General features: G+C 44.6%; 1 protein-coding gene across 2 annotated transcripts in view; it reads right to left on the reverse strand.

The window, feature by feature from the left end:
• Nucleotides 1-23,770, reverse strand: part of GNB1 (G protein subunit beta 1) — a 79,113-nt gene that overhangs the window by 54,254 nt on the left and 1,089 nt on the right. The gene's annotated exons all lie outside the window — the stretch shown is intronic.

Raw genomic sequence — 23,770 nt, forward strand, 5'->3', positions numbered from 1 at the left:
CATGTTTTTAATTTTTACATTTAAATCTTTAATCCACTCAGAATCTCTATGTGCTACAAAATATATAGAGCTTTCAACTATTTTTTCCAACAGACTGCCAGTTGATTCAACATCTTATCCATTCCCAACCAATTTAAAACGCTGCACTAACCATGAACTAAATCCCCATAAATACACAGATCATCATCTAGACTTTGCTCTCCCTGCCTGTGCTTCATGGAACTCTCCTGTTCATATCTAATAGAATACTTTCCCCTCATCTTTCTTTTATAAAACTGACTCCTCTCAAATATTTATTCCTCTAGATTAGGAGACATTTAAAAAATATCCCAACATGTACATACACATGCATTCAAATTCTGTAATCAGGTCTATTCAAGTTATTTTATCTCTTGAATAATGCATTTAAGTTAGGTTTTATAGCTGACTTAAAACATGTTTTCCACTGAAAAAAAAGGAAAGTTTTAGGCTTAACAATCGTAAGAAATTACATTGGCCAATTTTCCTAAGAACTCAAAAAAATTATTTCTGAAGTTAGTTTCTATAAAGGAATAAGTTATTTATCAAAATAAGCAAGCTTCTGTAAGACCTGTGGGTCTTGTCAATGAACCTCTGCTCTTGGACTTTCTGACCATTCATTATCTTAGAGTGGCTCAAATTACTGACCTCCATAATAACACTAAAAACAGCAGCTCACTCTAAAGCAACAATAAAGTTTATTTCAGGTAAGCATTCGCGGCAAAGAGCTTAACTGCAGGCGGACTGTGGCCTGGTCTTTCTCCCCTGGGTATCTCTGAGGTAGGTGAGGTCATGGGAGGGCAGGTGCAGCAGCACAGGTGCACCTGGAGCTGGAGCCTTCTTCTCCTCAGGCCCTGCTTCCTCCCCGGAGAATCTCAGCCATCTCAGCTGAGATAATCCGTAGGAAAGACAAAGGGGTGGCAGTGAGAGGAACTTGTTTATCTAATCACAGTTATCCACCAAGTACCTGGTTCCTCCTTTCTGCCTCTCCCTCCAGATGCCCCAAATACCCTCACACTTTCTCCCCCAAGAACGCCCCCGATTTTGTAAGAGGCCAGTATGTAAAAAGCTTCAGAGCTACTTATGTTCAGTTTATCAGGGAATATCTATGTTAGCCTGCACCTATTTATAATGATGTTTTGCTATATGTCTCAGATTAAAAAACAATCTTTTAAGTTTAATCTCTCCCCTTCCCAATCAAAGCCATCTTTCTTGATCTCACCTTGTCTCTTCCAAATCTTAAAATTCTGACCTTAGGAAGCACTTCATGCAGACTGTTAAGTACAGGAGAGTTGCTGAAATGATAATAAAGTATTGTTTGCTGAAAGTTAACTAGTTAAATTTATTTTTTCAGACATAAATTAAATTTGATGCTACCGTCTGAGCCACCAGGGAAGCCCCTTTGCCAGCGCAGGAGATGTAAAAGCCCAGGGTTCAGTCCCTGGGCTGGGAAGATCCCCTGAAGGAAATGGTGCTGCTGCTGCTGAGTCGCGTCAGTCGTGTCCGACTCTGTGCGACCCCACAGACGGCAGCCCATCGGGCTCCCCCGTCCCTGGGATTCTCCAGGCAAGAACACTGGAGTGGGTTGCCATTTCCTTCTCCAATGCATGAAAGTGAAAAGTGAAAGTGAAGTCGCTCAGTCGTGCCCGACTCCTAGCAACCCCATGGACTGCAGCCTATCGGGCTCCTCCGTCCATGGGATTTTCCGGGCAGGAGTACTGGAGTGGGGTGCCATTGCCTTCTCCGGAAGGAAATGGTAACCCACGCCAGTGTTCCTGCCTGGAGGATCCCATGGACGGAGGAGCCTAGGGGACTGCAGTCCATGGCGTCTCAATGAGTCGGACACGGACACGGACAAGACTGAAGCGACTTAGCACGCATGCAGGCAAGAATTTCACTCCGTTTACCACTCTCCACATAATTTATGTTATAGTTTCATTTTATAAGGATATATATTTTAATCTGCTTAATACAAGTTGTATATTTTATTTTAAACACTCATATGTACGTCAAATAAATTAAGAAAAATATTTTATAAGTATAAATAGAACTTTAAATTCACAAATATAATGTTATATTCATAATCATAATTACTGGTGCACCTCATTCCTTTCTGAATATATGTGTCCATTTAGAACGTATTCCTTTAATGCAGATCTTCTGGCAATTAATTTTATAAAGTTTGTTCATTTAAATATACCTTATTATGCTTTTACAGTTGAAGGATATTATTAATGTCCCCAAATATAGACATTACATTTTTTTAGCCCTCAGGATATTCCACTGTCATGATTAGTTCCACTGTCTTGACCCTCATTGTTTCTGACAGGAAATACGTGGCTTTGAAATTGTTGTTCCTTGTTCTAATGTATGCTTTTTCTCTGCTTTCAGATTTTGTCTTTTTCTTTGATTATCTTATTTTGACTAAAATGTAATTTACTTTGTATTTACACTGTTTTAGGGCCAGTGACCTTCTGAATCTGTACATTTATGACTTTTACTAAATTTGGGAAATTTTCAGGAGTTGCTTTTTCAAATATTTTTTTCTGTTCCTTTTTGCTGTCTTTTCATTCTGGGACTTGAAATGCTTATGTATTGGAAATTTTGATTTTACCAGATACTTTATGCTCCATTCGTTTATGGGGTCAATACTTTTTTTCTATTTCTGCAAATTAGATAATATAATTTATATTTCTTCTTTTAAGCTTATCTAGGCATTTTTATTTCATTTACTTTTCAATTGTACAATTTTAAATTGATTCTTTTTTATAGTTTCTATTCCTCTGTTGAGATTTCATATTTGTTCATTGATCTTAAGCATGTTTTGCTGTATATCATTGAATACAGTGATAACAACTGCTTTAAAGTTCTTTTCTCTTAAATTTGCCATCTAGGGGTTAGTTAGTCTTTATTTATTACCTTTGTTTGGAAGATTGGTTGTATTTTATTATTTTTTAATGAATCTAGTAATTTGTGATTATGTCCTGGGCATGGTGAGTATTGTGTTGAAGAAGCTCTGGATTCTTTTCTGTTCCCAGTATTGATTTTTGTTTTGTTTGGTTTTAGCATACAATTAACTTAGACTATAAACTTGATTTCTTTTTTTTTTTTCTAATTTTATTTTATTTTTGAACTTTGCATGGTTGTGTTGGTTTTGCCAAATATCGGGGTGAATCCGCCACAGGTATACATGTGTTCCCCATCCAAAAAAAAAAAAAATTAAATTTGATGCTAATTCAAGCTGCTGTTTAACTTCACAAGAGTTAATGAAAATAGGTCTATCACATGTCCCATGTCACAGAAACTTGCTCAGTTGGAAGGAGTGGCATACCAATTAGGATGAATTTTGAAACCATGAGACAAACTGAAACAAAAGCCAATCCAAAGAGCTGGTGCCAGCAGTGAGGTAGTTAAGAACGTCCTCCCCCTAGCTTTCCTAAGGCATTTAGCCTTCCACTACGGCACCAGTCTCCTCTCCCAGCCAGCTTCTAACATCAGCAGTGCTTGCTTCTCCAAGTGTGGCCCAGGGCCCAGCACCACCAGAGGCACCGGGGGACTTGTTAAGGGAAGTGCACTCACTTGCCCCTCACCCCCAGCTGAATTAGGATCTGCGTCTAACAAGATCCCAGGGGATTCATTCTCAGCTGCACCCAATTAAACACACAACTTAGGATCTCCCTATTTAAAAACAGAACTCTCCACTGTTCTCACATCACCCACCAACTATGGAGCCCTTTTCCTTAGCCCCCTCCTCCCACAGCTAACCTTCCTGAAGCCACATCTACATAGGTGGTCGCCCCTACCTCAACTCTTATGTTTTAACTCCCCGCAATCTGGCTTTCACTCCCACCACCTGGGACCTACAGGTCCTAAGTCTAGGGGACTCTTTCTCCTCACCCCTCATCAGCACTCTATGCAGAGATCCCCACCCTCCTCTTGGGGATCCCCACCTCTCCTTCCTTCAGTGGCTGGGTATCTATCCCCTCCTCACTTTACTGCCCATGCGCAGGTGAGAGTCTCCATTCACAAGACCTGAAGTCTACACTTACGAGCCAACACTTGCACTGGTTTTCTATGTCCATTTCAAGAGTTCCAAGCATAGCTCTCTCATCCCCAGTGGACGCCAAACAAGCCAGCACCGCCCATCTGGCCTCATCTCAGCACCTGACATAACTGGCTCCTAAGTTTGCAAAGCAAGCAGTTAAGAACTCTGACAGGAGACCTCCCTGGCAGTCCAGTGGTTAGGCCTCTGTGCTTCCGCTGCAGAGGGGCACAGGTTCAACTCCTGGTCAGGGAACTAAGATCCCACACGTCACATGGCACAGCCCCCCAAAAAATAACCATTCTCGGTCATCAGAACAATGGCTGGCTTGAGCGCCACAGGAGAAATCGGTCTATCCACTTACATCCCTTTCCTCAACCCGCCAGCTTGGCCAAGTCACATCATTTCTCATCAAGTCTACTTTAAATGATCCTTGCTTCTATTTTCGCCGCAACAATCCATTCTTCATTCAGCAATCTGAACCATCTTTTAAAATTCACATCTTGTCACGGTTCTGCTTAAAACTGTTCACGGTGTCCCACTGCACCAAAGGGAAAAATACCAATGTTCTTCCATAGCACAGCAACCATAGAACGTACTGTCCATGCCAGGGCACTTCTAACAGTCACAGCAGGCACTCCCCTCTTGAATCCTGGCTCACCAGGAGTAAACTGACGCTGTCCTAGGCAACCCAGCCAGGTGACCAAAGCCAGCTTCCTCTCCAACCCAGACTCCCACCATCTTGCTCGTGGGGCACCCAGTTTCAGCACACTTTCCTCTCACCGCAGGGCCTCTGCAATCGCTGTTCTCTGCACCTGAAGTGACCAGGCTCTTCTACCTGGCTTCTCCTCTGTCAGGGGCCATCTACTCAGAATGGCCTTCACCTAACCAAGTGCCGTCTCTCCACTCTGGGTCTCAGGGCACTCACCACAGGTCTGAAACTTGCTTATTCCCTAGTTCGCAATCTACCCCAAAAGAATAAAAGATGAGAAGCTACTAACCAGTACTTGCACAGCACCAATCACAGTGTCCTGCTGAAAGTAAGTACATGGCAAATATCTGTTAAATAAACTGATGCCTTTAAGGAGTTCACTTCTGGAATCCATTCCACAGAAAACTTGATAGTAACTAGACATCCTGAAGCAGACCATTCTAAATGTCATGATACAGAAAGCTCTGTGATAGATTAAAAAAAAACACAGCCACAGATTCTTTGCAGCTCCTCCTGTAAGAACCAGAGTCTGTTTCCCTACACTTCCAGTCTGAGCTGGGCCTCATAACCTGAGTGGCCAAGAGGATGTGACATGGGTGACACTACGTGACCTCTACGGATGGCTGTGAAAAGCTGAGCACCTTCTGCTCCGGGCCCTTGGAACTCAGTTACCATGAGACGCCTGAATCAGCCCTCTGCAGAGGCCACACAGAGAACAGAGGTGCAGCCTGGCGAAAGTCCCCGCAGATAAGGTGGTCCTGGAAGTGCAGACCCAGCCCTTGTGCCAGCTGACTGCAAATGCACAGCCCCCCACACAGGGCGAGCTGAGCTCTGAGGCCCTGACCTAATTGGCAACGGGGAACACACAGCTATTGTGTGAAGTCATCAGGCTCGGGGGCCAGTTTGTTAGGCAGCAACAGGAAACTGATGGAAGGCCTCGAGGAAGAAGTTTTTCCCAAGCAGAGTGCACATCAGTGGAAGTCACAGTTCTGTCTTGGCCCTGTGATGTTCTGGGCTGGCTCCCCCTTGGTGGTTAAGCAACAACCCTGCAGCTCAACCCCACCTAATGACAAGTAACTACAGGTGTCTCTGGACAAGAAACAACGAAGACCAGAAGCAAGGGGAGAACACTGCCTGGGCCCCCGGGGGCCTGGCATTTCCCCAAGAGAAGGAAGGGGCTGCGCTCACGGGGCGGAAGGGGTGTGCTCTGTCCCTCCTCCCTCCCACAACTGGTCTGGGCTGACCTGTCCTCAAAGGACAGCTGGTAGAATGGACACTGGCAGCAGCCTCTACCTAGTCCTGTGAAAATTACCTCCAAAGACATCATTCTTTTGTTCCCATGACAGAAAAACAAGACAGCCACAAAAAACAAAACTTGGCTTAAGGGCCTTTCCAGCACTGGGCCTGTCTTGGCTCCCCAGACACTCAAAACCCTAGCTGGTGAATGGGCTCCACAGACCCAGAAAACAGGGTTGACTGCCACTAACCAAAATGAACATGCTTTAAGCCCAGCAAGTTTAGGAACCCTGTGTATTTTTTTTTTAATAAAATATTTAAAAGTAAATCTGATTACAGGAAAGGAGAAATATTGTATGATATCCCTCATACAGGGAATCAAAGAGACTCACAGACTGAGAGAAAGTACTTATGGTTGCTGCAGGGAAGGGATAGTTAGGGAGTTCTCTGCTGCTGCTGCTGCTAAGTCTCTGCAGTCGTCGTGTCCGACTCTGTGCAACCCCAGAGACAGCAGCCCACCAGGCTCCCCCGACCCTGGGATTCTCCAGGCAAGAACACTGGAGTGGGTTGTGTTTCCTTCTCCAATGCATGAAAGTGAAAAGTGAAAGTGAAGTCACTCAGTCGTGTCCAACTCTTCGAGACCCCATGGACTGCAGCCCACCAGGCTCCTCCATCCATAGGATTTTCCAGGCAAGAGTACTGGAGTGGGGTGCCATTGCCTTCTCCAACGGAGTTCTCTACACACTGCTATACTTAATATGGATGACCACCAAGAACCTGTCGTATAGCACATGGAACTCTGCTCAATGCTTTGTGTTGGCCTGGATAGGATGGGAGTTTGGAGGAGAATGGATACACGTGTATGGATAGCCAAGTCCCTTCACTGTTCACCTGAAACTATCACAATATTGCTAATTGGCTATACTACAATACAAAAGAAGAGGGCTGCAGAGGATGAGATAGATAGATAGCATCACCAACTCAATGGACATGAACTTGAGCAAACTCTGGGAGATAATGGAGGACAGAGGAGCCTGGTGTGCTACAGTCCATGGGGTCTCGAAGACTCGGACACAACTGAGCGACTGAACAACAATACAAAATAGTTTGAGTAAATCTGACCAGCAAAACTCCAATTATATATACAAACTCTTCTTTAAAACTTAAAATATACATTTATCAATCATGTTTGATCAACACTCCAAGATTTACACAATACAATAGAGGTTCCTAATCTCAGATATTGTAGAAGGGAATGGCAACCCACTCCATATTCTTGCCTGGAAAATTCCATGGACAGAGGAGCCTGGCAGGCTACAGTCCATGGGGTTGCAAAGTCAGACACTACTGAGAGACAAACACTTTGTTACAAGAAAGCAGAGAATGGATACTAGGGGACAATGAATCATTGGAGGGAATAGACGTGGCACAGTAGACAAGGAAAAGGCAGTTGGACATCTGAAAAACAAGGCGCTAGCCTTTCCCTCTTACATGGAGGAAAAGATGTACTCCATCTTGAGCCAGGCAATTGGAAGCATATTAAGTTGTGTGTTTTATGAAGGAAACCAGACCCATTATTGCCTCCCAGAGGGTAGCTGTATAAATCCTCTGGGTCCAATTTCCTCATTTGTAAAATGGGGAGATAAGACTGACATCTCAGGGCTGTTGTGAGAATTAAATGTGGTACTGGTATGTACGGATTTTATAAATTCTAAAATGGAGGTTAAGTACAAGCTATTATGATTATACAATCATAAGATAAAAATTTGTTGTTTCTGGTGGTCTGTGAGGGAGGCAAGTGTCCTGAGGAATAGAGCACTTGGTGGTAAAGTTGTTTGCTCTTTCCTCGTGGGCTCAATGAACTAGCTAACTAGCCTTCCTTTAATATTCCTTAGATATAAATTCTCTGATCAGATGACAGCCACTGGTGGTGGTAAAAGACAAAGGACACAACTTTAGGAAGGGGTTTTGTAGTTCAGAAAGGTCTAGACAAACACAAGGCTTCCTAGGTGGTGCAATGGTAAAGAATCTGCCTGCCAAAGCAGGCAACACAGATTTGATCCCTGGGTCAGGGAGATCCCCGGAGAAGGAAATGGCAACCCACTCCAGGATTCTTGTCTGGAAAATTCCATGGACAGAGAAGCCTGGTGAGCTACAGTCCATGGGGTCACAAAGAGTTGGACACAAGTGAGCACACAGGAGCAACTCAGATATACAAAGGCTGCTAAATATCAGGTCCTAAACAGATTTTAATTTTCCCAATTCTCACCCTCTTATATGAAAACTTTTCCTCAGATCTCCTAAATCTCTACAGGACCATGCTATCCACTATGGCTATTTCTGCCACGTGTGTTTTTGTTTTTGTTTTTTAATTTAACCATGTATGCGTGCCTGCCTGCTAAGTCACTTCAGTCACATCTGACTCTTCGAGACCCCATGGACAGTAGTCCACCAGGCTCCTCTGTCCATGGGATTCTCCAGGCAAGAATACTGGAGTGGGTTGCCATGCCCTCCTCGAGTATCTTCCCAATCCAGGGATCAAACCTGAGTCTCCTGCGTCTCCTGCACTGCAGGTGAAAATGTTCTTTTTTTACTACTGAGCCATCCAGGAAGCCCCTTATTTAACCATGAAAATGAAAGTGAAAGACACTCAGTCATGTCCAACTCTTTGCGACCCCATGAACTACACAGTCCATGGAATTCTCCAGACCAGAATACTAGAGTGGGTAGCCTTTCCCTTCTCCAGGAGATCTTCCCAACCCAGGGATCAAACCCAGGTCTCCTGCATTGCAGGCAGATTCTTTACCAGCTAAGCCACAAGGGAAGTCCAAGAATACTGGACTGGGTAGCCTATCCCTGCTCCAGCGCATCTTACTGACCTAGGAATCGAACCAGAGTCTCCTGCATTACAGATGGATTCTTTACCAACTGAGCTATCAGTGAAGCCCATATTAAAGCTAAAAAGTCACACAGGTGACATTTCAACAGCTACATGTGGCTACCATATATATAATACAGACTACAAAATATCTCCATCTCTGAAAAAAATTCTACTGTACAAAGCTCATTTAAACTACAGAAATTAAAAGCAAAGTCAAAAATCTTTTGCCTGTGATAGGGAAATCTCCCACTCTCAGGAGCAGAGATTTTTCCCTTCTATATCTACTAAATAATTCCAAGTTACCAAATGGTTGGAATCATTCACTTCCTGAATCTCAGCAGCACCCCAGAAACTCCAGGCGCTCTCCTTGTCCAGCCAGCATCACCTCAATCTGTGAGTACATGTTCAGACCAGAAGAGATGCTGCTGTAAAGCTGAAGAACAGTGAGCAGCTTAACCTTTTCCTGAATATGCCGTGTTTTAAATTATGGGAAATGTATGCGGTCAATTCCCATATCTTAAGAAATTGTACAGAGGATATGACAGTCTGTTACTGACTCAAAAGCACGTTTTAAATGCCAGGCCAATTAGTGTCCAGCCTCGAGTCCATCAGTTCCCAGGAAGGTTCTGTGCCCCTTCTGTTACCTCTCAGATCTACAGCAGCCACCCCTAAGCCCACCCCTCAGCGGTTAAGCCACGTGAAGCCTTCCCAGCAGCCCCTTGTCCACTCTCAGGAAAAGTGCCTGCAATTCAGGTCTCCTCAACCTGGCTGTGTGGCACAGGTGCTCACAGTGCTCCTCTAACCCGCCCGAATCTCAGGCTTACAGATGGACTGATGGACACTTTCAGGAGATCTGACTCAGTCAAGTCCAAGAACTAACCCTGCCCACACAAACAGCCCCAAACAGGTGCACCCTCTACTTCCAGCCTGCGCTAGGAGGGGTAAGAGACAGGGCCTCACAACTCGGTACTGTGAGGCAGTAACTGCTCAATCAACATGACCAAAAGTAACACTGGTGGCCAGGAAGAGCCTCTCTGAGGAGCTGCCACTCAGGCTGAGAACTAAAGGATCAAGAACTCAGTAATGAAAACAGCAAAAGGAAGGAGATGTCAGGTGGACAGGCAGGCAGATCAGCCTGGAGGAAAGGCTGGAGTAGAGATACAAATTTAAGAATCGTCGAAACTCTCAGTAAATAGCATTTAAAACAGACAAGAACAGATGGGAACGGCCATGATCACCTAAGGACACCCCCCAAGAACAGAGAGAAACCTGGTCTCAGGATGGAGAAAGACCAGACCACTGAGGGTATGCAGACCACACTGGTCACCGGCCAGAGAGGAACCTTGGAAGGCAACCAAGAAGGACAAAACGATGGCAGGAAGAGAACCAGGAACCAAGAGAAGAGTGTGATGGGCAGAACATGCCCATTTCAGGGCTGCTTCCTCACTGTGCAGGCGGCGTGGCGCACACGGAGAATGGAAGAGAGCTGGGCAGGGACTCTCCAGGGTCTCTATCCTCTGAGACCAGCCTGGACTGAAAAGCCCAGCTCTGTTCCTGAACTTTGGTTCCATGAGACACCCAAAATCCTGATAAGACATTTATCTTTTCTACCTAAGTTCTCTCTATTGGTTTCTTCAATCTGCAACTAAAATTTTCTTTATAAGCTCAGCCATGAAAGGTAGGGAAAGACGTGGACCACTGGGAACCAGCAAGGCGAGGGGAACAGGCCTGGGAAGAAGCTCCAGATAACTGAAGCGGGTAGAAGAGAGGCCCTCAAATATTCTTGTCCACTTGAAACCTAGGGAAGTGACTTATTTGGAAAAAAAGGTCTTTGCAGGTATAATTAGTTTTAACTCACAATGAGGTCACATTGGATTAGTCCCTCATCCAATGACTGGTGTTCTTACAAGAGCAGAGACAGATTGAGAGAGAAGGCCATGTGAAAGAGGCAGAAACTGGATCGCCAACAACCACCCAAAGCCAGAAAGAGGCATCCAAGGGAGCTGTCCTGCCAACACCTGGATTTCAGACTTCCAGCCTTTTAAACCCTGAGAGAACACATTTCTGCTGGTTTAGCCCCTCAGTCTGTGGTAATGTTACTGCAGCCCCAGGAAACTAACACTTCAGAGCCAAACAGAAGAACCCCTGAAAACCTTAAGTGAGACAGCATCCACAAAGACAGAAATAAAGAAGAGGTCAGCTTGGAGAAGTGCGTGAAGAAAGGAAGGCGAAACAGGCAGAGGTCACGGGCAGGGGTGTTAAAGGAAGCGGACATGCCAGTGCTTGCACCACACCAGGCACGGGGTAAGCATTCCATTTGCACCATCTCAATCCATCCTCACCACTATCCTGGCGATGGGGAAACTGGGAGAGGAGTTAAATAACCTGCTTATGGCCTCAAAGCTCAGACTGCAGAGCCAGGATGTCCAGTTCATGAGCACAGGGAAGCCAGGAAGTAAGCAACACCATCAACAGTTGTGCAGTTAATAGTCATGTTTTCAAAGATGACCTTCAGAAATACACATAATATGTTAACAAAACAGACAGAGCACAATTTAACAATCTAAGTATACGGTGTGACCTCCAATCTGGGGAGGAATCTCTGAACACATGTGCACGAGCAATACAAAAGACTAAAGGGAAATACACTATTACAAGGTTATTTCTAGATAGGTCAATGATTGATTTTCCCCTCATTTTTATAATCCTAATTTTGTATAATAAACAATTAAACACTTTTATTATTAAAATACAAAATTTAAAGATAAAAACTGGAGACAATAAAATGGACTTGCTGAAAGGACATTTTTATAAAAATAACAAGAGTGGTGGCTTAGGGGGAACAGGAACAGGCCCTCGAGGAGGAGGACAGAGGGATGGAGGAACCGAGGTGGTGGAGACAGACTGCCTGTCCAGGAGCTTAATTTTATTTTATTTTATTTTTTTGCTTAATTTTAAATAGAGGGAAAAAAAGGAGAATAGTGGCTGAAAAAGACACCAAGATTAACTGGGAGATTGAGTTATGTAAGACTTATTAGTCACATTTGAAGGTAGAACAGAAAAGAGTCTCTGAAGAAGAAACTAAAGATAAAAGTGTAGGTGAGCACGTCCTCAAGTGGAAGAACCTTCCCTTTAATAAATCTATGAAGGAGGCAGAGGCAGACACAGAAGTCCCAAGAGGTGGGAGACTAGAGAGAGATGCACGCTAGATGGTCCACGGTGTAACAGGTAAGAGCTCTGGAGGCAAGTAACTGACACTCAGATATGGGTTCAGCAAATTCCTAGCTGTGACTCTGGCCAATTACCTAATTTCCTCAACAGGTTTAGCCATCTGTGAAATGGGTCTACTCACAGGACCAGGCTCAGAACTGATGAGTGGATCAGAGTGTAATATCATCAAGCTCTTAGCATGGCATCTAGCTAACCAAGTAGGTGCCTAACAAGCATGAGCTAACAGCACTGGTCATCTGCAAAATTCAAGTTCATCTACTGCCAAGGGAACTGCAGGTGGAGGACGGAAGGGCCATGGTTTGAAGAACTCTATTTCAACAGGGTTATCTTCAACCACCTCTTCCAACACATTTTATATATAGGAACATCTATGGCAGACGGAGAGTAACTTCCATTTCCCAAGCCTTCATTTCAGTTCGTAGCTCAGTCCTGTCTCAGGGCTTCTCCCTTTGTCCAGATATCTGCCTGGCTCATCCCCAACCTCCTCCTGCACTCGACCTCAAATGTTTCCACCAAGCTTTTCTTTTTTATAAAAATACTTATTTGGCTGCACCGGGTCTTGGTTGTGGCATGCAGGATCTAATTCCACGACCAGAGATTGTACCCAGGGCCCCTGCTATGGGACCACACAGTCTTAGCCACCGGACCACCAGAGAAGTCCCGCTGCTGCTGCTGCTGCTAAGTCACTTCAATCGTGTCCGACTCTGTGTGACCCCATAGACGGCAACCCACCAGGCTCCCCCGACCCTGGGATTCTCCAGGCAAGAACACTGGAGTGGGTTGCCATTTCCTTCTCCAATGCAGGAAAGTGAAAAATGGAAGTGAAGCCGCCCAGTCCTGTCTGACTCTTAGGGACCCCATGGACTGCAGCCTATCAGGCTCCTCCGTCCATGGGACTTTCCAGGCAACAGTTACTGGACTGGGGTGCCACTGCCTTCTCCGAGAGGAGTCCCTCTACCACCTTTTAAAATGAAATCCCAGCCATCTCTGAAGCCCTGCCCTAATTTTTTTTCAGCACCTTTCCTTTTCCTGCTCACCATTGCCATCAAACAGATACTTCCCTCGTGGTCCAGTGGTTAAGACTGCACTTCCACTGCAGAAGGCAGGGTTCAATCCACGGTCAGAGAACAAAGATCCCACATGACACACAGCACGGTCAAAAGAGAAAAAATAAGTAAAATTCCCCTTCCTTCAGAGCCTCCCCCTACCCCACTGCCACTCATCGGCCCTGGGAAGTCCTGATCACTGAACCCCAGACGATTCCTCATTCCCAGCCAAACCTGCTTCTCTGATACTTCCCTCCCCGCTTCTTGGAGATGCTCACAGGAGCTGACACTGCTATGATGTTCTTCCAACTCTTTCCACTCCTCTGAGTAGCTTTTCCTCTGCCCATCCTGCTACACCCAAGCTGCACCTGTGGGCCTTCAACCTTTAGAGAATCTCCAGGTGGTTCTTCTCCCCGGGAAAGGGCACGACCCTACACCTGTAAGGACACATCAGGCAGGGTGCCTGTCTGCAGAGAAGGGCCGCACTGGTCCCCGCAGTGAGGTGCCTGGCCAAGGCCCTCAAGTGGTCCTGCAGGGTAAGCACTGCACTCCTCTCCCATCATGCTGCTCGGAGGCCGAGGCTCAGGCTCCCATACGTTCTTCATTACTGAGGACCCCAGGGGCTCTTGTTTACATAGGTTATATCAACAGGTATTTACTGTATTAGAAACTAAAGCAGAGACTTTCTAAAAACATTCAATAAGCATACTGCCTGTTACCATAAACAATATTTTTACAAAATATAACCAGAAAAATAACTTGGAGAGAAGAGTAGCAACATTGTACATATCAGCAGAGCTGTTAAGTGTCTGCCTGGGGGGAGCAGGGGGTCGGGGGAGGGAGTGGGTCCGCACTGGTGCCGCACTTTGTCCAGTTGAAGGAGATGAGGAACTTTCTCACACAAATACATGGTAGAAAAAGGGAGTGATTTAACAGCCTTTTCAAATAAATGTCGACAGTCTTCTGATACTACATCAAAACTTGCCAAGTGCTAAGTTTCTTAAAGTTCTGATGCGGAACCTGAAACCCTGTCAGTTAACTGTTCACACTGTTACATCAAACACCAGGGGCCTCACTCCACTCTGATGCTTTGAACGGATCTTTTACTTATCCCTGAGTTCCCAGCATCGAACACAGGCCATTGGAAAGCATCACCTCCCTGAGTTAAGCAGATCTTCCCAACGTTGACACGTCCTATTATATAACATTAAAAAAGAAACATTCCCTTAACATCTCCACCTATCTTGAAAGAAAAGTACCAGGAAGCTGTCAAGCTCATGGTAGGAGAATCAAGTTTTCCAAAATTCAAATTTCCATCTGAAAGCTCAAATTTTATCACTGCCAACAATGTCAGTTATTTTCCTTGAAGTATCTGGTTCACTTCATTCGTTTTTAAGAAAACATCTGCCAAGTTCCCCTGTCTGAACAGTCATCATTTTCTGTCGGCTGTTCTTTCAACTCAAGTGATGGCATAGCTGCTGTGCAGACTCTCATACGTTAGGATGCTACGTAAGGATCAGTGCTTTATGCTGACTTCCCATTCGGTCACACAGACCAGTAAAAAGATGAGTACTCAGGTTGCAGTTTAATAAAATTGATTTTTATTGCTTCATCAAAGACATTAAATTGGATTTTTTTTAACCACAAGTTCACAGCGGTGAAGAATATTATGACTACAATAACCAGCAAGAACTTCCAGATGTACAAGCTATATTTAGAAAAGGCAGAGGAACCAGAGATCAAATTGCCAACATCCGCTGGATCACAGAAAAAGCTAGAAAATTCCAGAAAAACATCTACTTATGCTTCACTGACTACATTAAAGCCTTTGACCATAGATCACAATAAACTGTGGAACATTCTTCAAGAGATGGGAATATCAGATCACCTTACCTACCTGCTATGAAACCTGTATGCAGGTCAAGAAGCAACAGTTAAAACCAGACATGTAACAACGGACTGGTTTAAAACTGGGAAATGAGTAGGTCAAGACTGAATTGTCACCCTGCTTATTTAACCTATATGCATAGTACATCATGTGAAATGCCGGGCTAGATGAAGCACAAGCTGGAATCTCAAGATAGCTGGGAGAAATATCAATAACCTCAGGTATGCAGATGACACCACCCTTACAGTATAAATCGAAGAGGAACTAAAAACCCTCCTGATGAAAGTGAAAGAGGAGAGTGAAAAAGCTGACTTAAAGCTCAACATTAAAAAAATGAAGATCATGGCATCCAGTCCCATCACTTCACGGCAAGTAGACGGAGAAAAAATGGAAACTGACAGACTATTTTCTTGCGCTCCAAAATCACTGTGGACAGTGACTGCAGCCATGAAATTAAAGGACGCTTGCTCCTTGGAAGAAAAGTAATGACAAATCTAGACAGCATATTCAAAAGCAGAGCCATCACTTTGTCTACAAAGGTCCATATAGCCAAAGCTATGATTTTTCCAGCAGTCATGTATGGATGTGAGAGCTGGACAATAAAAAAGGCTGAGCACTGAAGAACTGAAGCCTTTGAACTGTGGTGCTGGAGAAGGCTCTTGAGAGTTCCTTGGACAGCAAGGAGATCAAACCAGTCAGTCCTAAAGGAAATCAGTCCTGAATATTTATTGGAAGGACTGATGCTAAAGCTGAAGCTTCAATACTTTGGCCACCAGATCCGAAGAGCCAACTCACTGGAAAAGACCCTGTTGCTGGGAAAGATTGAAGGCAGGAGGAAAAGCAAACGACAGAGGATCAGATGGTTGGATGGCATCACTGACTCAACAGACATGACTTTGAGAAAACTCAGGAAGATGGTGATGGCCAGGGAAGCCTGGCATGCTGCAGTCCATGGGGTCGCAAAGAGTTGGACACAACCGAGCAACTGAACAACAACAAAAACCACTGTAAATGTCTTGGTACCACAGCCCTGATTTGTGCTGCAGAACCAGCAGTGTCAACCACCGCTGCTTTTGTACCATCAGTGGGAATGTCGACACAGTGAAAGTCAAATGACATCTTAATATGATCCTAACAGTGAAAGTGTTAGTTGCTCTGTTGCTGTGCTGCTGCTGCTAAGTTGCTTCAGTCGTGTCCAACTCTGTGCAACCCCATAGATGGCGGCCCACCAGGCTCCCCCATCCCTGGGAATCTCCAGGCAAGAACACTGGAGTGGGTTGCCATTTCCTTCTCCAATGCATGAAAGTGAAAAGTGAAAGTGAAGTCACTCAGTCGTGTCCGACTCTTAGTGACCCCATGGACTGCAGCCTACCAGGCTCCTCCATCCATGGGATTTTCCAGGCAAGAGTACTGGAGTGGGTCACCATTGCTCAGTCCTGTTCAACTCTTCGTGACCCCATGGACTGTAGCCCTCCAGGCTCTTCTGTCCATGGGATTCTCCAGGCAAGAATACTGGAGTGGGTTGCCATTTCCTTCTCCAGTGGATCTTCCTGACTCAGGGACTGAACCTGGGTCTCCCACACTGCAGGTGGATCTTTACTGTCTGAGCCACTAGGGAAGCTCAGATCATGACACTATCTTGGACCTAATGAGTCCCAGAGTCCACAGATGGTACTCCTCAGACCCCTCACTCTAAATAATGGTGACACCCAAGACTTCAACCACCATCTAAACACTAACAATTGATTCAGACCACTCCTCCAGAGCTCTACATTCACAAGTAACAAAAGTCAATAATTCGACAAACACTTCAGAGTTTCAGAGACTGGTAATACTGCAGTTGAACCAAAGTGCCTGTCTTCATGGAGCTTAGAACTAGTGGGCAGATCAACATAAAGATTAAGGGGACAGAGCAAGGGAAGATAGAGATTAATGGGAGTGGAGAACGGCCTCTAAGGAGGGGACACGGGTACAAAGACCTTAATGAAGGGAGTGGAGGGTACCAACAAACCTCCAGAAGAGCTTTGCAAAGACAAGTAGAAAGAATAAGAGCTGGTGTGTTCTGATGCAGAACATGGGAATGTCTCCTGGGGTCCTCAAAACCAAGGTGCCAAGTTCAGTGTGTCTTCTCAGCAAACCACTGCTCATTTCAGTAAATGCAAGATGGCCACCCAGATATCCAGGACAGAAATCTGTACTCACTCATTCCCTTCTGACCTTCCACTAAGTCATCAAGGTGTCTCAGTAAACAGCTACCACCTTTTCAACCCTGACCCAGACCCCCTTCCCTCTACAGTATCCCATCTGAAATCTGACCTGTCTTCCTCCTTCCTCTGAGCATGCTCCAAGTTCAAGTACCAAGTGACTCGTTCCTGATCAGGTAAATCGTCTTAAAACCCTTTGAAAGCTTCCTAGAGCCCTCAAGGTAAAGGTGCAAATTCTTTACCAAGGCTCTGACCTCTTGGGTGTCCATTTCTCACCACTCTCCACCCCTGTGGAACTTATGTCCCTGGATGAATCATGTGTTTTCATTCCGTAATTTTACTGAGCACCTATCCTGCAATAAGGGCTTCCCTTGTGGCTCAGCTGGTAAAGAATCTGCCTGCAATACAGGAGACCAGGGTTCGATCCCTGGGTTGGGAAGATCCCCTGGAGAAGGGAAAGGCTACCCACTCCAGTATTCTGGCCTGGAGAATTCCATGGACTCTACAGTCCACGGGGTCACAAAGAGTCGGACACGACTCACCAACTTTCACTTCACTTCACTTCATATCTTGCAATACAGGGCTTCCCAGGTGACGCAGTGGTAAAGAACATGTCTGCCAGTGTAGGAGATGCAAGAGATGCGGGTTCGATCCCTGTGTTGGAAAGATCCCCTAAAGAAGGAAATGACAACCTACTCCAGTATTCTTGCCTCGAAAATCCCATGGACAGAAGAGCCTGACAGGCTCTTGGGGTCCAAAGAGCCAGACACAATTTAGTGATTAAACAATATCTTGCACTACATGGTTCTAGGTGCTGGAAGCAGTGAGTGAAGGAGACCAACTGGTTGCATGAGAAACACGGTCCATCTCCTCAGCCTTGAACACTCTTTCCTTCCTCTTCACGCACCAGGCAGGCTCCAACTGGAAAATCCTTCCAGTCTCAACATTTTCCAGCAAACCTGCAAGATGGTGGCAGCCCTGCTGCTGCTCCAGCCCCTCGCCTACCTGCCTGCCCCCTGGGAGCTGTCAGCTATGGCTTGGCATTCACACGAGACTGCAGTTGATTCTTATGAAAATCCCTGAAACCTGGGGTCCCCTGGCAAGGCATCTACAAATGTTGGAACTGGATAGGTGGGGGCTCCAGCGTGTAGTGATGAAATGAAAATACAGATTAAAGTGGGTGAAAAGAGAAAGATGGTGAACACCAGTTTTAAAATATTTGGCTGTGGTTCTGCCACTCCCAGCAGCTGGTCAGCCCCTGAATGGGTGAAGGGGAAGATGGTGGAGGACGCCTCGACCATGAAGAACACAGATACCGCCAAGGAACTCTGCCTTCTCCCTGTGAAACTGCACTACTCCACATTGGCCAGAGAGGCCATCAAGGCCGCCCTGGCTGACTACAAACTCAAACAAGAAAGAAGAGGACAAGAAGAAACGAGCCCTTGGGGAAGCCTCCTGCAGGTCACATGGGGTGCTCCCCACTCCCACTCTGCAGTCCCTTGCACGTAGGTGTTCAGAAGCCCTAACCCTGAAACCAGAGATGCGGGGCCTGGACAGCACCTTACGCTCACGCTGACTCTACTGCAAGACACAGGGAGCTTCAAGTCTGCAGTCATGAAGCGCACAACTCTCTAGTGTTCCTGAATCCATTTGGGGGAGACTACCAGTAGAATGCTTTGGTGAGACTATTAGATAAAACCGAGCAAATATATAACACAGGGCTGCATATATGTAATAAATCAAGAAACCTAAGACTCTCCCCAAAAGAAACATTCTCCCTAGAAAGCCATTGCTGAACTCTAAAGTAGGTTAGGTGCCCGTGATCCATCTGTTTTTCACTTTGTAACAAGGCCCTGAGCCACGCCCATTCTACAACAATTTACACTCAATAAGGAGCAGTGATGGCACCCCACCCCAGTACTCTTGCCTGGCAAATCCCATGGACGGAGGAGCCTGGTAGGCTGCAGTCCATGGGGTCCCTAGGAGTCGGACACGACTGAGCAACTTCACTTTCACTTTTCACTTTCATGCACTGGAGAAGGAAATGGCAACCCACTCCAGTGTTCTTGCCTGGAGAATCCCAGGGACATCGGAGCCTAATGGGCTGCTGTCTATGGGGTTGCACAGAGTCGGACACGACTGAAGCGACTTAGTAGCAGCAGCAGCAAGGAGCAGTGAAGGCGCTGAATGAGACACAAATTTCAAGTTATGGTACTTTTGAGAACATGTGAAAAATATTTCATTGCCACTAGTTGACAAATTAAGGGATGCCAAAAACTGTTTTGTGAACTCTCAAATAATTTGGCATCATAAATGGAGTGGGGGAGTGAGATCCTTAAAAAATAAACAATCGTTTTACCAATTTCAAAATAAATTATAGGATCAAAATTACCCTTTAAAGGTAAAAGAAAGCCTTTTGAACAAAACGAAACTAGACACAAAGCTATTCATGTGATGCACAGAGAACAGTGGTAGCCAAAAAGGGGCAGGGGGCAAAATAAGTGAAGGGGATTAAGAGGTCCACAGAAGTTATGTAATAAACAAGCTGCAGGAGCATAATACAGAGTATTGTGCTGTACAGTACAAAGAAATATGGTCAATATGGGACTTCCCTGGCAGTCCCATGGTTAAGACTCCAAGAGGCGGGGGTCAGGAAATTAATATCCCACCTGCTGAGCCGCGTGGCCAAAAAAAAAAAAACTGTTACAAAGCAAGGTCAACAACAACAGAAATGGTGCTCCCAGCACAGAGAACTGCCAGTCAAGCAATGCTCCAAGTGCTGCACTGCACCCCTTACAACCACTCCAGAAAGGAGGGGCTCGTGTGCCTACTTTACACACCAGGAAACAGATACATGGAAGTCAAAATCAAATCCAAACGAGCAAGTTACAGAACCGACTTCTAACTCAGACAGTCTCTTGAGAAATGAGTGCATTTCTTTCTGTCCCTGAAATTCAGGAATTATCTTAAAGTTCCTATAACAATTTTTTTGGGAAAACTATTGTAGAAACTTTAATACTCTCTTGTCTAGTTAGAAATGTTCCGAATTTTTAAAATATTTATTTGGCTGTGCCAGCTGTTAGTTGCGGCAGGCAGCATCTGATTTTGCAGCATGTGAACTGTTAGTTGTAGCAAATGGAATCTAGGTCCCTGACCAGAGATGGCCCTGCACTGGGAACATGGAGTTTTAGTCTGGGGCCAGGGAAGGCCCCAGAATTTTTTAAAGCTTTACCAACTACAACACTTGGACAGGTAGTCAAGAGAATCTGTAATCTGCATCGGGAATATATTTTACAGTTGCCACAGGACTGAGTCAGAGGACATACAGACACGCATAGACACAACAACCCACAAGTAAACAAGAATATATTCAACCAAATCCCTTAGTATTCTAGTCCAGACAGGTTAAAGAATAGCTTTGCCCCCTTGATAAAATACAGTATTAAGCTTGGAGCAGGAATTCCCTGGCAGTTCAGTGGTTGGGACTCCTGGGCCCGGGGTTCAATCCCTAGTCAGGGAACTAAGATCCTGCAAGCCACAAGGTGGTCAAAAAACAAAGGGGGATCCTGCGGCAACTGATTATTAAATTGTAAACTTTTATCAATGGCAATATGGATTCAACTAGATAATCTCTTCGAATTATTATTTTAGATAATCTTGACTTGGTCTTTTTAATCAGTTTTTAGAAATGGTTTTTTCCCCAGAATGTTTACTTAGTTAAATAAGAGAATCCTCAAGTTTCTAAATGAAAGAAAAGAAAAGCAACATTGCTCTATAAAACGGGAAGCTTTTCTATCACTGGAAGTGAGCAGTAATTTCCATCGATAACTGTGGCACCTAAGGACAGGCACTGCCACAAGAACAAGTGGGCTAAAAGGTTTTAAATGCTATTAGCATTCCTCTAATTCACTGACCAATTCAAGTGTCTATAGAATTGCCTGTATTTCTTAAATGAGAGTTTAAGTCTGGAAACAAAACCCACAGCTCTAAAAGAAGTGGGACTCCATTCTTTTCCCGGAACAGTCAAATGTGCTGTTGCATTACTCAATACACAGCCATTCTCTCCATGTATATTTGGACCTATTTGGACCGTGTCTTCCCCCCAGTAATGTTACACAATCAGTTTTGTAAATTACTTCTCTGATATCAGTTTCAATTTCAATTTCTTTTTACCTCCTCATTCTATGTTTACTACACCACTCACTCAACTGAACTGCCTGCTTCATAAATTCTCAAACCACTCTTATCTACAAATGCAAACCTGAGATCAGAATTTACACCAACATTAAAAAATTCAGAGTCTGACTCTTTGTGACCCCATGAACTGTAGTCCACCAGGCTCCTCTGTCCATGGAATTCTCCAGGCAAGAATACTGGAATGGGTTGCCATCTCCTTCTCCAGGGGATCTTCCTGACCCAGGGAATGAACCCAGGTCTCCCACACTGCAGGCAGACTCTACTGACTGAGCCACCAGGGAGCCTAAAAAATGCTAAAATCTGTCTGTTCAATGCTTTATTAGACTCATGCTAAATAAGGCTTTTAAAATAATATGGCATGCCATATGGTCAAGCCCAGATAATAAAATTGAGGATATCCATTTCCAATCCACTAATGCTAAAAGCCAAAGTCTGTAGACAGTAAGAACTTAATCCCATTTAGAAACCAACATGAGCCAAATCTTTTGGGCATAGAAAAAAGCAATCTAATGAAGACACTACAATAAATGCCAATACTGCATGTCAACATTATTCATCAAGGTGCTCGCTAAAAAGACAACCAATGGTAGGCAAGTCTACATAAAGACCCCTCTCAAGGTATTTTTAGAAATACAACTTTACCAATCAAGCTAAAGGATAAAAGAGAAAATTTTAGTAAAATAAAAGGTAACAGAACAAAACTTTGAGAAATAAATGAACTCCTCATAGAATCAGTGCACTTCTCATGTGATCAATGTAAGACCTAGGTGATCCAAGCTTTGAAATCGAAGTCGCTAAGGATGAAAAAGACTTGACAATCTTTCAAATCTCTTCTGAGATTAAAATGAAATCTGAGGAAATTTTCTTGAACTCCTCCCAAAACAGAAGTAACTCAAGACATCAAACAAAGAGAAATCCTTATTAAGGTCTCACTAAAGAGGACATTCCTCTTAGTACTTGCAAGATAATATAAATATAGCTCTGTCGTAAACTCAGGTAACAAACAAGCAGAATGGTTCCTACCTGGTGGGTGTTTTCATTTAAGAAAGTGTCAGTTCTGAAGCAAAACTGCAGAGTTAAACGATATTCTCTATTAGCATACTCTTGCTCCATTTCTGCAGAAGAGAGGCAGGCCTAACACGCGCCCCCAAGCAGGAGAATTGGGAATGAGCTGCAGGCACAACCATAAAACTCTGCTTTCCTCAATTCACACCTTCTAAAGAAAAACTTGCAGCAATCACAATGCCTGTGAAACCAGAGGCTTGGTGTGACAGAGGGAGTGAGTCCCGGGAGGAGAAAGGCCCTGCAGTCTGCTGGACAGCCTCACAGCAGCTGGAAATCTTCCCCAACAGGATCCAGCCAGGGCGGCCTCTGACCCTTCCAGTTGCACTCCATTTCTGACAGCTCTGTCACAAAGTTCAATCCGGCCAAAAGCTCCCGTCTGCAGTCTGGAGGTTCTCAGACCTGTTTCCATGTTGGTGGCAAGCAGCCCTGTCCCCAGCCACACACCCGTATTAGTAAGGAAGCAAAAAAGGAACTGCCTGTTTGCTTTCTTTTTGCAATGTGTACCTTCCGGAAGAAATCCAGAACAGGCCCTATCTATCTTAATAGGACTCAAACTGAAACCTTCCTTTGAAATAAGAACCCACTCCAAACCAAAAAAGACTACAGCCTCAAATTAGAAAACGAGAACTCAGGTAGAAATCTTACGGATAACAATGGTCTTCAGACCTTATCTAGAGTCCGGGGTTGAAGGAACTTCTCATAAAGCTAATACTTCCATTTATTTGCTTATCATGAAAAATAGCTATATATTTTTCCTAATAATCTCATAGGCAACCGCTTAATCATTAAATATTACTTGAGATCACTGTTAAACACGTAGCAACATGGAAATACAAAAAAAAAAAAAAAGGCCTCTAACCTAAACCAAAACTACATATGAAAATATATACATCGTGTATGCATAAACTCAGTAATGTACTCTCTAACTGTAAATGTCCACCAACTTCCTTTGCCCAAATAAACACCCCTGTTTCCCCACATAAATACATTGCTGTTTTCCTTCAGGCTGTGAGTCTCCCAATCCTAACTCAAAAGGGTCCATGAAAAAGACACTAAGCACAGAAAGCTCCCGCTACTCAGGTATGCTAACTCGGCAATTTAAAGAACACTAGAAACGTGTGGACACCATTGGAGTCAAACAGCAACTCGCAAGGAAAAAGACAGGGTTTTCAAAGTCCGATGGCTCAGCGACCCCCGGGTGGAATCTTCAGCGCTCCCCACCCCTCTGGGACCGTGGGGGTCCCCGGGCG

This window comes from Bos grunniens, chromosome 16 (assembly GCF_055505025.1).
Source record: "Bos grunniens cultivar Pamir isolate PY7600 chromosome 16, Bosgru_T2T1.0, whole genome shotgun sequence".
NCBI lineage: Eukaryota > Metazoa > Chordata > Mammalia > Artiodactyla > Bovidae > Bos > Bos grunniens.